This window comes from Clytia hemisphaerica, unplaced genomic scaffold, assembly GCF_902728285.1.
Source record: "Clytia hemisphaerica strain Z4C2 unplaced genomic scaffold, Clytia hemisphaerica genome assembly, whole genome shotgun sequence".
Lineage (NCBI taxonomy): Eukaryota > Metazoa > Cnidaria > Hydrozoa > Leptothecata > Clytiidae > Clytia > Clytia hemisphaerica.
The window spans coordinates 562,804-576,651 of NW_027104274.1; positions in this window are offsets into that span (position 1 = coordinate 562,804).

Below are 13,848 nucleotides of genomic sequence, written 5' to 3' on the forward strand. Positions count from 1 at the left end.
ATGTAGCGTAGGAGTCTCGTTCGAATTTCTCACTTGGGTTTTTTGTTCAGTCCAAATTAGAAACGGTTAAATTGATATAACAATCAGTATGAATTAGAAAATACAAACCATAAGATATTTAGATATAAAAGATGAAGAACAGTTTAGGAAGAACAGATTCTCTATCCTTCTATAGTTGGGGACGGGAGTCAACTTTGTTACTTCCAATAAAAGTTTCGAATGAAATTTTTTTTTATTGACCTCTAGAGGATTTGTTAGCTATTGAAGTGATAAAATGAAGAAGCTAAATGCCAGGATGGGAATGAAAATGTAATTTTTAGCGGAGAGGGTTACACAGGGTCTATGACATGGGCTGTTTTTGTTGAACTTTATCATTTACTTCTGTACCAAACCTTCAAGGTCAAGATATACATGTGGCTTGATGTGAGAATAATACAGGGATGATATTTACAATAGAATCTTCTAAATATATAATACCAAGAAACAGCAAGAAGAGAGAAATATTAGTAATATTTGATATTTAACATTCAAAACTACTTTTTAATATATAACTCAAATAAATGAACAGGGCTTTTCAACGTTCATAAATATCGGCTTACAACTTTCCATACTAGAATTCATCCTTGTTAGAATTTTTGAAAATATTATTAGACTTTTTGAAAGGCATACCGTTTTGTTTATATATTTCACCGCGGTTTGGATCCAAATAATTGCCTTGGTTTATTCCTTTTTCTTAATATTTAGAGACCAAACTTTCAAGAAAAAACATATCAGGTAGTGAAGTCATTTTTCGGCAAGCACGTTCAAGGCACACGAGTTATGTTCACAATTCATCATAATGGCGGAAGAAGCATTTAAGCCAATTTTCAAAATGGATTTTTTTGACTACATCAGTTTAGTGTTGAGTATTTTGGTTATCATTTTACATTCGTATGGGTTAAAACTCCTACAGACGATCAATCAAACGAGCGGTGAGAAACACATCTTCATTGCAAATTTTTCACTATGGAACATTTTTTGGGCATTAAGTAATTTGGTACGTTACCCATTGATCAGATATGGTTCAGACAGAGTGTTCACTTATTGGACATTGGTAATTGAAGGAGCGCGTATTCCTTTTTATATGGCCATCTTCTACATCACTATCGACCGATTTCTACAGCTCTATCTACACATGCGTTACCATCGTTGTTTTTTCAAGAAACGTAAAATCTTACTAAGTGTTTTACCGTGTGTAGCATACCTTATCTGGCTTGCAACAACATTACCATTGTTCACTAAAGATATAATTACATTTGAAGTCTTGATTTTATGTACTTCGCTTTATATTTCGGGCGCGTTTCATGTTCTAATTTTAGTAACTTTTGTAACCATCTACTCATACATCAGTCAGAAATTATGGCGAGCAAGCAGACATGCTATTGGAAAACGAAAATCGTCTTTGAAGAAACTTGCAGTACCTTTTATTATCGTTATCACTTTCATTTTATTAGAAACGTTACCTGACGGCTTTATCTTCTTTGGGCTCGCGCATTACGGTGGATGGACAATATTTTTATTCCGCCTAGATGCTCTTTCGAACGCTTTAGTCTACATTTTCTTACAACCAAGGATTAAATACCAAGTTGGAAAACAAATGCAAAAAGGGACCGACTTTTTGAGTTGCCATTCACGCACAACTGCTAGAATGGAGAAATCGAGTAAATCAAGTAATCTTACTGGCAGTTCCGGTAACTCGTGAATATTGTTTCTCGATACTTTTTGATCTTATTTGAGTTCTATGAAATAAGATTATTTATAATTTTACTGTTGTAAATGTTGTAAAAATGAATTATGCTTTTTGTACTGAGTTGCTTCGAAACAAATACAGTCACTAATTCATAAAGAGCTGAAAGTTATCGATACAGGGGTCGAACATGATTACGAGGCTGTGGTGGTAGATAGCAAAATAAATATCGATACAAATATATCTTATAATGGCATTTGACGACCTGATACAGGGTAACAAAAGGAATCATATTGTTTATACTGATACAGGGGCTTTGACCCGGAGGGACTAGGGTTGCGAGCTGACGGGTATGTGCCGCCCGAATTTTGACCCTCGGACCCTTAGGAGAAAAAGTAGGAAAACTTTGCAATTTTCTCTACCTGTGACCAAATTTTGATATTTCAAGGAGCAAAAAGTTAAAAGAGAGTTGTCGTAGGTATTGGGGGAATTGTAAGTCGAGTTTGGTGTCGCAAGATTTCCGTTTTCGAGGTTTTATCTTTGTCTCCAACAAGAACTTCCATTCCAAATTGCCTAATATGGTTGTCTTTCTTATATTAGCTGGCGACTTTAATGCCCAGTTAGGGAATGATAATGTAAAATTTTCATACCATAAATCGACAAATAGAAATGGTAATAAACTCTTTGATTTTATGTTACAACATCAGCTTGTTGCTACAAATACACTTTTTATGAAAAATACTAATAAGCTCTGGACTTTCCAACATCCCTCTGGAACTAAATCCCAAATAGACTATGTCCTTGTCCGAAATAAATGGAAAAACAGTGTCAGAAATGCTCAATCATATTTTTCTTTTTCTTCTGTTGGCTCAGACCACAGAGTCGTTTCTGCACACATTTGTCTAAGTTTGAGATCTTCTAAAAAGTGTAAACCCAACCCTCTGAAATCTATTGATTGGCAACAAGTTTATACAAGTTCTAATCTTCGCTCTATTTATGCGGTTGAAGTGAAAAATAGATTTGACCTCCTCTCTCGTCCCGATCACAATATTGAAGAGAAATACCAAACTTTGGTCGACGCAAATGAACATGTCTGTCTCTCTCTTTTGCCCAAAAAAGTTAAAACCAAAAGAACACATCTGTCTGAAAATGATCTTGTCATCGCAGCACGCAATGAATACGATAAAGTCAAAGCAAGGCACCTATCTCGCGCAACCAGAAGAACCTCAAAACGCCTTGCTGACGCCCAAAAATATTTAGATGAAGCTTATTTAACAGTTGAAGCATCTTTTATTCAAGGTAAAATCGACTCTATTTCACATCTTCATTTTTCCAATCAACACTCAGCTGCTTGGAAGACAATCAATGAACTGTCAGGGCGCAAGGATCATCCATCGATCCAGCTCAAAGGAGGATCTCCAGAGAAAAGAAAAGAGAATTGGCTTGCTCATTTTAAGTCACTGCTTGGAAATCCCCCACTTCTCGGACCTGACAAACTTCCTCTGAACCAAGTTTTTGATCTCTTACACATTTCAACAGAGTCTTTTACTAAAGATGAACTTAAAATAGCTTTAAAATCTTTTTCTATCAATAAATCTTCCGGTCTAGACAATATACCCACAGTTTTATGGAAAGACCCTATTTTTCTTGACCTCCTTCTAGAGTTTTGTAACCATACATTTTAACGATTTTGTGCCACCTTCTGCATGGTTAACAGGGGGTATCATTCCAGTTCCCAAAAAAGGTGATCTGACCTTAGCCTCAAACTACAGAGGTATCACCTTGATGCCAATTGCCGCAAAAATTTATAACAAACTTTTATTTAACCGTATTGTTCCTATTCTTGACCCCCTCCTTAGGAGAAACCAAAACGGTTTCCGGAAGGGCAGGAGCACACTCTCTCAAATTTTATCTATCAGACGAATTCTGGAAGAAATGAGGAAACTCAATAAAGATGCTTTTATATGTTTTGTTGATTTCAAAAAGGCCTTCGACTCGATCAGTCGAGAAAAAATGTTTCAAATTCTAGGTCTCTATGGTATCCCTGAGAAAATTATAAATGCTATTCAAGCATTGTATACTTCTTCCAAAGCAAAGGTTGTATCACCTGATGGGGATACAGATATTTTTAATATTCAAGCAGGAGTTCTTCAAGGAGACACTCTTGCTCCTTTTCTTTTATAGTTGTTTTGGATTATGTTTTAAGAATTTCTGTTGATACTTTTAACAAAAAGGGAATTCAAATTAAAACGCCCCAGGGCACACGCGATCCTGGCTTGTTTGTGACTGATCTGGATTTTGCTGATGACCTCGCACTTGTTGCAGAAAGTATTCAAAAATCTCGAAATTCTACTCCATTCTTTAGAAACTGCAGCAAGTCAGGTCGGTCTTTACTGTAACGAGAAAAAAACAGAATATCTTTGCTCCTCTGAAAACTTTCTCCCTTTATTTTCTTTGAAAGGTGTTGACATTAAAAAAAAGTAATCGATTTCAACTACTTAGGCTCTCTTATCAACAGTTCTGATAGCGACTTTAAAACCAGGAAAGCACTTGCGTGGAAAGCTTGTAACAAGCTCAACAAAAATCTGGCAATGTGATCTTGACAATAACCTCAAGCTGAAAATTTTCAAGTGTCTTGTGGAGCCCATTCTTCTTTATGGTTCTGAAACCTGGACCATGACAAAATCTATGGAGAAAAGTCTTGATGGTTGTTATACCAATCTCCTAAAAAGGGTTCAAAATCTTGATTGGAGAGATCATCCCAACCTCGCCCAAATCTACCAAGGTCTTCCTAGAATCTCTTCTGTTCTTTTTTCCAGGAGGTTAACTTTCTCCGGCCATTGTTTCAGAGCAAAATCTGAAATCATTTCAGATATCTTATTGTGGTGCCCTACTGGTCCTAGACGCTCAAGGAAGCGAACTTTCCTCGACAATTTGAGGCGGGAAACAGGGCTCGAGTTAGAAGAACTGAAAACAGTTATGTCAGACCGTGAGCTGTGGAGAGAGAGATACTCGGTATTTCCGACCTAACGGTCGAAGGATGATGATGATGATGAATATGGTTGAGCAGTAGTGGAAAAAACGTTTCATCTTACTTCATCTAACGTGAAATCATCACCTTTTGTGGTAGGTTTTCGACCGGTTAATATGGCATCATTTCTTGTGCGAAACAAGCAAAGCGGACGGTTAACGCTGGATCTCCACGAAGTCATCACATCAGCGATGAAGAAGGTAAATAGGATGGGTCCAAGAATACCGTCTTGTTTAACTCCGATTATACAGTTTAGATTATGTGTAAGAACGCCAAATTTCATAAAAAACGACAAATGTGATAAACAAAGAGGAATGAACACGTAGGGGTGGTACTGTCACTTTCGGTCGGGGTTGTGGATTTAACGTTCTTTATGAAATTTGTGGTTCTTTTTGTCTATTTTTAGTAAATGCAGGATTCTTTACAATCATGGTCGAAATAGAATGAGAATTCCGGTTATTTTAACGTTCTTCAGGATTTAAAGTTCTGGCGAGAAAGTTGATTTTGGGCTATCTCTTTAACTTAATCGAATATTTCAATTTGGGAGGGGTTGGCAGACTTCCAGGCTATATTGTGAGCCTTATTGGACTATTTTTGAACTTTTGGATCCTCAGATCCTAAGGCCCTAAGTCTTAAGTCTAGTGTTAAAACTCAGAGTTAAAACTCTACCCTTCAAACCTACTTTAGAGCACTTACAAATCGATTGTGGTTTCAAAACTTCCCGATGGATTTCCCTTTTTTCTCAAATATTACGACCATGATTGTAGATATAAACCCCCTCGATGGCTCAGAGTTGTTTCGATCCATGACTTTTGGCTTTCATTTAGCAAAAGTGATATTTTGGCTTTCGTTTAGCAAAGATGATATTTCACGTGGTAACCTAATTGAATTTTCGATCGGATCAAACATATACAACCAAATGTTTACTACCGTGAAAAGCACAGGTCGAAATCATATATCGACGTTGTGCCGACCAATCCAGATTCTATGATTCTATTCAGCGCGCAATAAACGCAGAAAAAAGTAACCATGACGACTATCCAAGATCTTGGATGAAGTTCAAAGTTGATATTTTTATTCCCGTCGTTGAAAACACAACTAAAAAGTGTCATCAATGCTTTTTAAAAAGAGTCAGTGATAGAGAATCATAACATAAAGTCTGTCTATTATTTCGATTCAATTAAAGTGACATTTCCATAATTAATAGTTTAGTAATTACTGTTATACATTTGGGAATCATGCGAAAGATTTCTTTCGAAAGAAACTCACTTCAATTACACTTGGAGGTTTCTGGGGACTTCGTAAATAGTAAACTACATACGGATACAGTCTGCTAGACATTAAGGTAATATTTGCTCTTCATCTTTGATTCTTTCTACAGTGATTAGATTGACACATGCGCGATAAAATTTCTATTTGGTCTTCCGAGGTTAATATATTCTTTGAAAACTTAACCTCTGATACTCAGGGTAGTGGATCTTGACAAAGGATGCTCCACTTTGTAAGAGTTCTTGAATCTTCAAAATCTTCACAATGATAATTGTGTTGTTTACACCTCATGAGACATTTTGAATTTCAAGTACTTTTGTTTTAGAGTTAATGTTTGCCTTTTGGGAATTTAAATTGGTTTAAATATATAATTTCATAGCAATGAAATCTGTTTGAAAACGAGGACAACAATAAATTTATGCATCTCGAGAAGAGTGTATTGAATGATGAAAAATAACGTTTCGAAGGAAATCTGCACAGTTTTGTGCATTTTTTAACCATTTTTAACCTCAAATTGAATAGAAAATAGCGTAATAACAGATACATACACGATTCCCATAAAATGGGTTAATCTAAAAAGTAGAGTATTACACCCCTTCCCTTCGGGCTGTGGTAAGAAAATTCTAAAAATATCATTAGGAGGGATACAAAAAAAGGAATGAAAACTATTTCCTTGTATTCTATTTTTTCGTATTTATTGCTGGTCGCACAACATTAGAACATCTTCTCACTGACTGCGAAGGTTTACGTAAATTACGCCGTAAAATCAACGTTTCAAATTTTCGTTTCAATCTCTGTCGAACCATTGGTTGAGTGAAAATATAAAACAACGCATTTAGGTTCGAATCTAACCGGAAAAGCAAGATAGTCCAACTACCGTAAATCGTTTTCCCAAGGTTGATAAACAAATCCGGTAACACTTCAAATAATAGAAAAGCACCCATAATGATTGCTGGTATCGTCAGTCGACGCCAAAGCTTTGTCCGCGTCGTGTTCCTCGAAGTAGAAGTAAGAGATTTACGCAGGATATAGGCGTAAACAAAACCGAAAGAAAAAACAGTAATGATATGAAAAGCGGTGGAGATATAGAGGCGAGGTATTTGTAATAGTTGTAGCAAATCATAATCTTTCATTTCGTATATTATCATTGCTGGTATAAGCCATGTAATGTAACAACCAAAAACAACTAAACAGAGACGAATCTTATGTTTGAAAATAAAGCTATCTTGATACTTCAAGTGTAAATAAAGCTGACAAAAACGATCCCAAGTGATCAATAAAACAGCTGAATAAAATGGAATCCTGGATCCTTCAAGCATGATCAACCAGAAAGCTCGAAGTTCACTACCAACGACACCGGATAACGGATATCGTAAAACATTATTGATAGCCCATAATAAACACCATATGGAGAAGTGAGCAATAAAAACAGGGTTGACTCCTGGCACAAGACGGGTCTTCCATAATAAATAGAGACCAGTGCTATGCAAAGTGATCGCTGAAATGGCAAGAACTACACTGACGTAATCGAATGAATCCATGCTGACCATTTTCATACAAATTTGGATTCTGTTTTACATCTGATATGGTGTGAAATAAAATTTGTTGTTTCTTTTAATATTTTTATGACGCTCAGGTGAGTTAAGGAAAGTCCAAAACCTATTTCCCGATTTTTCCACCGTTTCCCATTGTTTCTTAACTCTCGTATATAGCTCAAAAGAAGCGTATTAATGAGAGGATTTCGGAAAGGGCTGGGCCAAAAATTTAAATTAAGCCAATCTCAAGATATCGACCAAAAACTGATTTTGACGTTATAAAATACATCGAAAAAACACGTCATAAGTAAGATTCAAATGACGTCATTATTGAAAACAGCGATAACTTCAAGTCTATTAATGCAATCAACACCAAATTTTGACTGGAGACGTAGATTAACGATTCTAAAATATTTGTTGAGAAATTTTCAAAATTTTTTGATGACGTCATTTACTGTCGGTAAAAACTAAAATACGTCAAATAATGATGACATCATCAAAAAATTTCAAATTTTTTTCATGCATTATTTCAAAATCAACAATCAACGTCTCCAGTCGAAATTTGGTGTTAATTGTAGTAATAAAATCAAAGTTATCGCTGTTTTCAAAAACGACGTCATTTAACTTTTCTTTTTGACGTGTTTTTTCGACGTATTTCCTAACGTCAAAATTAGTTTTTGGCCGATATCTTGAGATTGGCTTAATTTAAATTTTCGGCCCAGCACTTTCCGAAATCCTCTCATTAATACGCTTCTTTTGAGCTATATATGAGAGTTAAGGAACAATGGGAAGCGGTGGAAAAATCGGGAAATAAGTTTTGGACTTTCCTTAACTCACCTGAGCGTAATTTTCAACACGGAAACGCCCGGCGTTCAACAGGCATTTCCGTATTAGGAAAACAAAATGTTTTTTGTCTCCGCTGCAAATTATATAGAAATAGACTTTAAATCTTTCTTACTTCAGGCCCAGTGGAAGCAGGGAGACTAGGGAAACATCCGTCTCACCACTTTTGAGCAAATGAGATTATTTTCTCAAATTCCTAGCAAATTTTATCTCATTTTGAGCCTTTAGCCTCCCTTCTTTAAAGGTTGTTCCGCAGGGTCTGTATTCTCCTCGAGGGGTAAATTTAAGAAAGATTCTAAAATGTCCAAAATATCCAACAACTCCAATAATTTCCTTCAAAATCTCAATAATATTCCGACCTCTCAAACTTTTCTTAAGGTGTTTTTCCCCTCATTTTTCCTTTTGAAAATCAGACTTGGTATCCTACAAATATTGGGTACACTGTAAAAGATGCTAAAAAGAGGAAAGGGGAAATTTGTCCAGTAAAAGTGATAATCAAAATGCAACATATATATATAAAAGTAAATAAAAACCAAGAAAAAGTAATGAATGTCCCCGAAAATGACCGTTTTCTTTGCCAGGTAAATGGTTATTTTCGGGAAGGGGATTTTTTATAAATATGGCCAAAATTACCCCGAAATTTGAAATTACACGCTTTTAACATGTAATCGATGAAAAATCTCGAGGTGAAAGAAATGCAACCCAAGAAGGCCATTTTCCAGAGCTTTGATTTTAAGATTTTTTCATGTATGCAACAAAACATCAGAGCGAATTTCAACTTTCAACAGATTTTATTTCTAATATTGAAATCCCACGTCTATTCACAGAATATGATTTTGTTTATATCTGAAAAAATCCTGATCACTTAAATGAATCTCTATTGGGTTTTAATTCAATTTATTTTCATCTTCTTGATTCTTGAAACAGAAAAATAATACAAAAATAATCAAATCTAGTATAATTCTTTCCTCCTGATCTTTGTCAACTTTTGGAATATTTTGATTAAAATCTACTTCATATAGTCATCATAGGAACCTCTGAAAAAAAAGAAGATTTAAAATGTCTATATAATATTTGGTTCCTGCTGAAGAAAAGGGTCCCATTGACTCAAAAAAAGAACATTTTAATAATCTTGAGTCTTTTTCAAAATTTTCAAATATAAAACATCGAATACGTTTACCATCATCCATGATTATCTAAAAAGCTTTTACTTTACGAGATAGTGATTTTTTTGTTGCAAATTTGAGCCCGCGAGTCTTCCAGAGCTCTCATATTTAGACGAATTAAGACTGCAGATAAGCTGAGAAATTATTGGGTTTCATTTAGTTTCTGTGGCAATCCTTTGTTATAAGTAGCACATAAAGCTTTAACGTTAAAGCATTAAATTTTAAAAGAAAGTAACATTCCAAACAGAAAACTTTTATTGTCTTCCGTAAAAGATTAATCGGAACGATAAATTCTATTTTTAATAGATCTTTTGGAGCATTATGTTGGGATGATGTTTAAAAAACTGTTGTAAATTTTTGCCATTTTCGCCATAGAAAAACTATCACAGACTGAAAACCTTTGTTTATAAGACAGCCCAACTCATCAAGTTGATTTTTTTTCAACAGTGAGAATCAAAAGATATTGTCAACTGGCTCAAATAGTGTTTTATTAAATGAATGGTCGAAATTGGTTCTTATCAAATGACCTTACTCAACGGTTAGCTCAGGTAGAGATCAGAATGTTGACAAAGCGAATTCGACTGAATTCCTATTAAAAGTTATATTTAACGTTAACATAAAAGTGACTATTCGTTTATAATGCATAATCTAGTACAAGTTAGTATACCATTAGAAATACTAGAGAGCTTTAATTGAACTTCGGGCAGAGCCCGAAGTCTAATGTCTTTACTATCTGCTCAACCAAGATACGGACTCGAACCATTGAAGAACTGTCTTTTTAGAATTGTCTTTCAATTGCCATTAGCTTGACCTTTTTATAGGGGCTGTGCGGACCATTATATTGGGTACTTCGTCTAAATTTAGGAAACGTTATGCAACTGCTCGTTTGATGGGCCATCTAATGCTTTCCGTTTGTTAGGGCCATTAACGGGTTACTAAAGGGTGATTATGGATTCAGATGGTGATTATGGATTCAGATGGCTATTTCGCGTGGTCTCAAATGTTGAATCATTTGCTGAAATCCAATATACAAGATGACCTAGCATTAGGTCCTCCTGACAATATTTATGATCCATAATGGTACCATATGTTGGATCTACTCTGAAAGATAACCCAAAACAAAGTCAATAACCTTTAGAAAGGAGTAAAAAATAAAGGTTGAAGGTTTTAAACAGACTCTGTTAAAACAAATCCCCCCCAAAAAATAGATACCGTCATTTTTACTAAATCAAAATTGAAATCAAAAGTTTTTTGTTAGAACTTAATGTCCTCGATCATTAGCGTTATGGTCATTTTTAAATCTTCTGGAAACACGTAATAATTTATCAGTAAGTAAAAATTTTAAACTCGGACGAATATTCTATCTATGGTATTGGCATAATACTCATGTAAAAACATGGATGAATTTGACTATATGAGTGTGGTTTTAAGCATAATTGCGACCGGTTTGCATTGTACAGGGCTTGTTTTACTAAGGAAAATCGAAAGAAAAACATACCTTCATAGTAAATTTTTCACTGTGGAACATTTTTTGGGCATTAAGTAATTTACTACGTTACCCATTGATCAGATATGGTTCAGACAGAGTTTTCACTTATTGGACATTGGTTATTGAAGGAGCGCGTATACCTTTTTATATGGCCATCTTCTACATCACTATCGACCGATTATCTACAGCTCTATCTACACCTACGATACAAAGATACTGTTATAAACAAACATAAAAGAACATTATGTATTTGTTCGATGTATGTTTATACTCTATGGGTGATTTGTGTGGTACCAATATGTGCCTTCGATGTAGCATCATTCGAGACTATACACAGATTCATCTCTACCTACTTGACCGCTGTTTTTCATGCCATTCTCTGTGTGATCATTCTACCTGCTTATTCCTACATCTCTTGGAAGCTGTTATCGAAAAGCTACACTAGGAGGCAGAAGAGGATATCGTTTCAAAAGCTGGTTGTTCCATGTGTCTTACATTCTGTTGGAAACTGTACCCGATTGTTTTGTGATGTTCGGTAAAGTGGAATATGGAAGCTGGATTTTATTCCTCTTTCGCTTGGATGCTTTGTCGAGTGCGTTTGTTTACGTCTTCTTACTACCTTCCGTACGTAAAGACGTAATACGTAGACTACGTTGTTGCGTCAAGAAACGGCCTAGTTGTTTTTTAAAGAAAGAGCAATGCCCTCAAAGTCCACAACCTGACACCGAGATGAAAATAACAGAGTGACACTTTGCACCAAACAATTTAGCACGATTTGTATATAATTTGTACAAGGAAAAAAATTCTGCTAAAAAGAACACATGGAATATAAAATCAGTAAAAATAATTCTCTTACAGTGAATTATTATTTTTTGTTTTTTTGGGCAAAAAATCTTGATTTTCTAAGCTCCCCCCCCCCCTAAACAGATGTTCAGGGTCCACATAAACCTGTCAGTCATTTTCGCCTATATGAACATATGAAGTATAAGTACTATTTTCAGTAAAATGTGAATGATGGGTCCAGAAAAATTTTAAGAACTTAGAATGTAAGACTGTTTAAATGAGTTTTTGACTTTTTGAACAAATTTTGTTTAATTTATATCAGAATTTGTTAAACGTCAAGAGAAAAAAAAACAGACTTAAAAAAAACCTTTAATTATTGAAAAAGATGCTCCGTGGGATATTCTTTTACATGAGATAGAAAGACTAACAAGATAATACTGTTTAAGTTCCAAAAAACCTAGAAAAAGACCCAACCAATTTCAGACGTTCTCCGCGCACCTTTACTGCGCAGGAGGCCTTTAATTTTACAAAGCAACTGATTTTTCCAATATTGAAAACTCTCCCCTTCAAAAAATTAATCTTTAGTCATTCAAATCAGGTTTTGTTAAAAAATCTTCTATAGAACGAATGAATCTACCATATACGGAATAACTGACCATTAAGCAGTCATTGTAAAGTTTTGGATGGTATACTTAAGCTTCTGACAGTAATTGGAAATTGAGAATATGGAGCAAGCATATTCCTTGCCTCTCAGCTGGGGAGTTTTCGATTATTTAAGTTTAATTCTTAGCGTACCTGTAATCATAATTCACCTCATTGGTATCTACCTCGTCAAGCGGATTCTTGATGAAACAGGCGTCAAATACTTTTTATACGCCAACTGTTCTGTGTGGTGTATTTTGTGGGCGTTGAGTAACATCATCCGATATCCGTTACAGAAATATTGCAATGAGAAAATGTTCATGTATTGGACACTACTGGTGGAACCAATGAGAATTCCATACGCTTTTAGCATCATATACATCTCTGTCAATCCAGTGTTAGCTCTCACACTTCGTTCCAAGCACCAAATATCTTTCTTCAGTAGATATCAATTCGCGCTTTGTATGTTACCGTGTTGCGTATATTCTTTATGGTTGATCTTTGCCTTACCGTGCTACGTCATGGATCTAGTAACGTACGCCGTCCTGTTGCGAGCTACGTCTTTTTACATGGCTATCTTTTTCAATGGTGTCATCGTTGCTATTTTCTTTCTAGTTTATCTCTACATAGGATTTAAATTTTGGAAAGATAGTGGAAAAGTTCGTAAAAATAGTCAGACTTGGACATGGAAACTTGGCGTACCTTGCATTGTAGTGTTAACATTCCTGGCATTTGAGACGTTGCCCGATTTTTTCATGTTGATGGGATGGGCAAAGTATGGGGATGGACAATCTTCTTGTTCCGTCTCGATACCATGTGCAATGCTTTCGCGTATTGGTTCTTGAAACCTAAAAAATATTTGTGTGGTCAAAATATGAAAAATAACCGGCGAGACTCGATTGATACTGGGTATCAGAGAGTCATTTTCAAAATGTAGGAAATTCAAGTCAAAAATCCTTTTTCTCGATTGAGGATCAAAGCCATGTACGAGCCTCAAAACTCTTCAAAAAGAAAATGCTGGCAAAACATTCAATACTGACCTTCGTGATTTCTTCTTATACGCACGTGACTTAAGTTGAGCAAACACAATATTTTTTAACAATTTCTTTCGAGCACTACCTTAATTCTTAACCCTATTAGCCCCAAGCTTTTTTGACTTTTGTATCCCCCGCAGGGGGGGGTAGAATCTACCACCCTCGATTATTTTCGATCTAGAAGAGCTATGGCCATGAAATTTGGTACAGATGTTCTCCATCACAATACAATTTTCCAGGAAGAAAAAAAAAATTGATGACGTCATGCAAAAACTGATGACGTCATCACAAAATTTCGACCTTTCGGAAAAAAGCCCAAATATGTGGTTT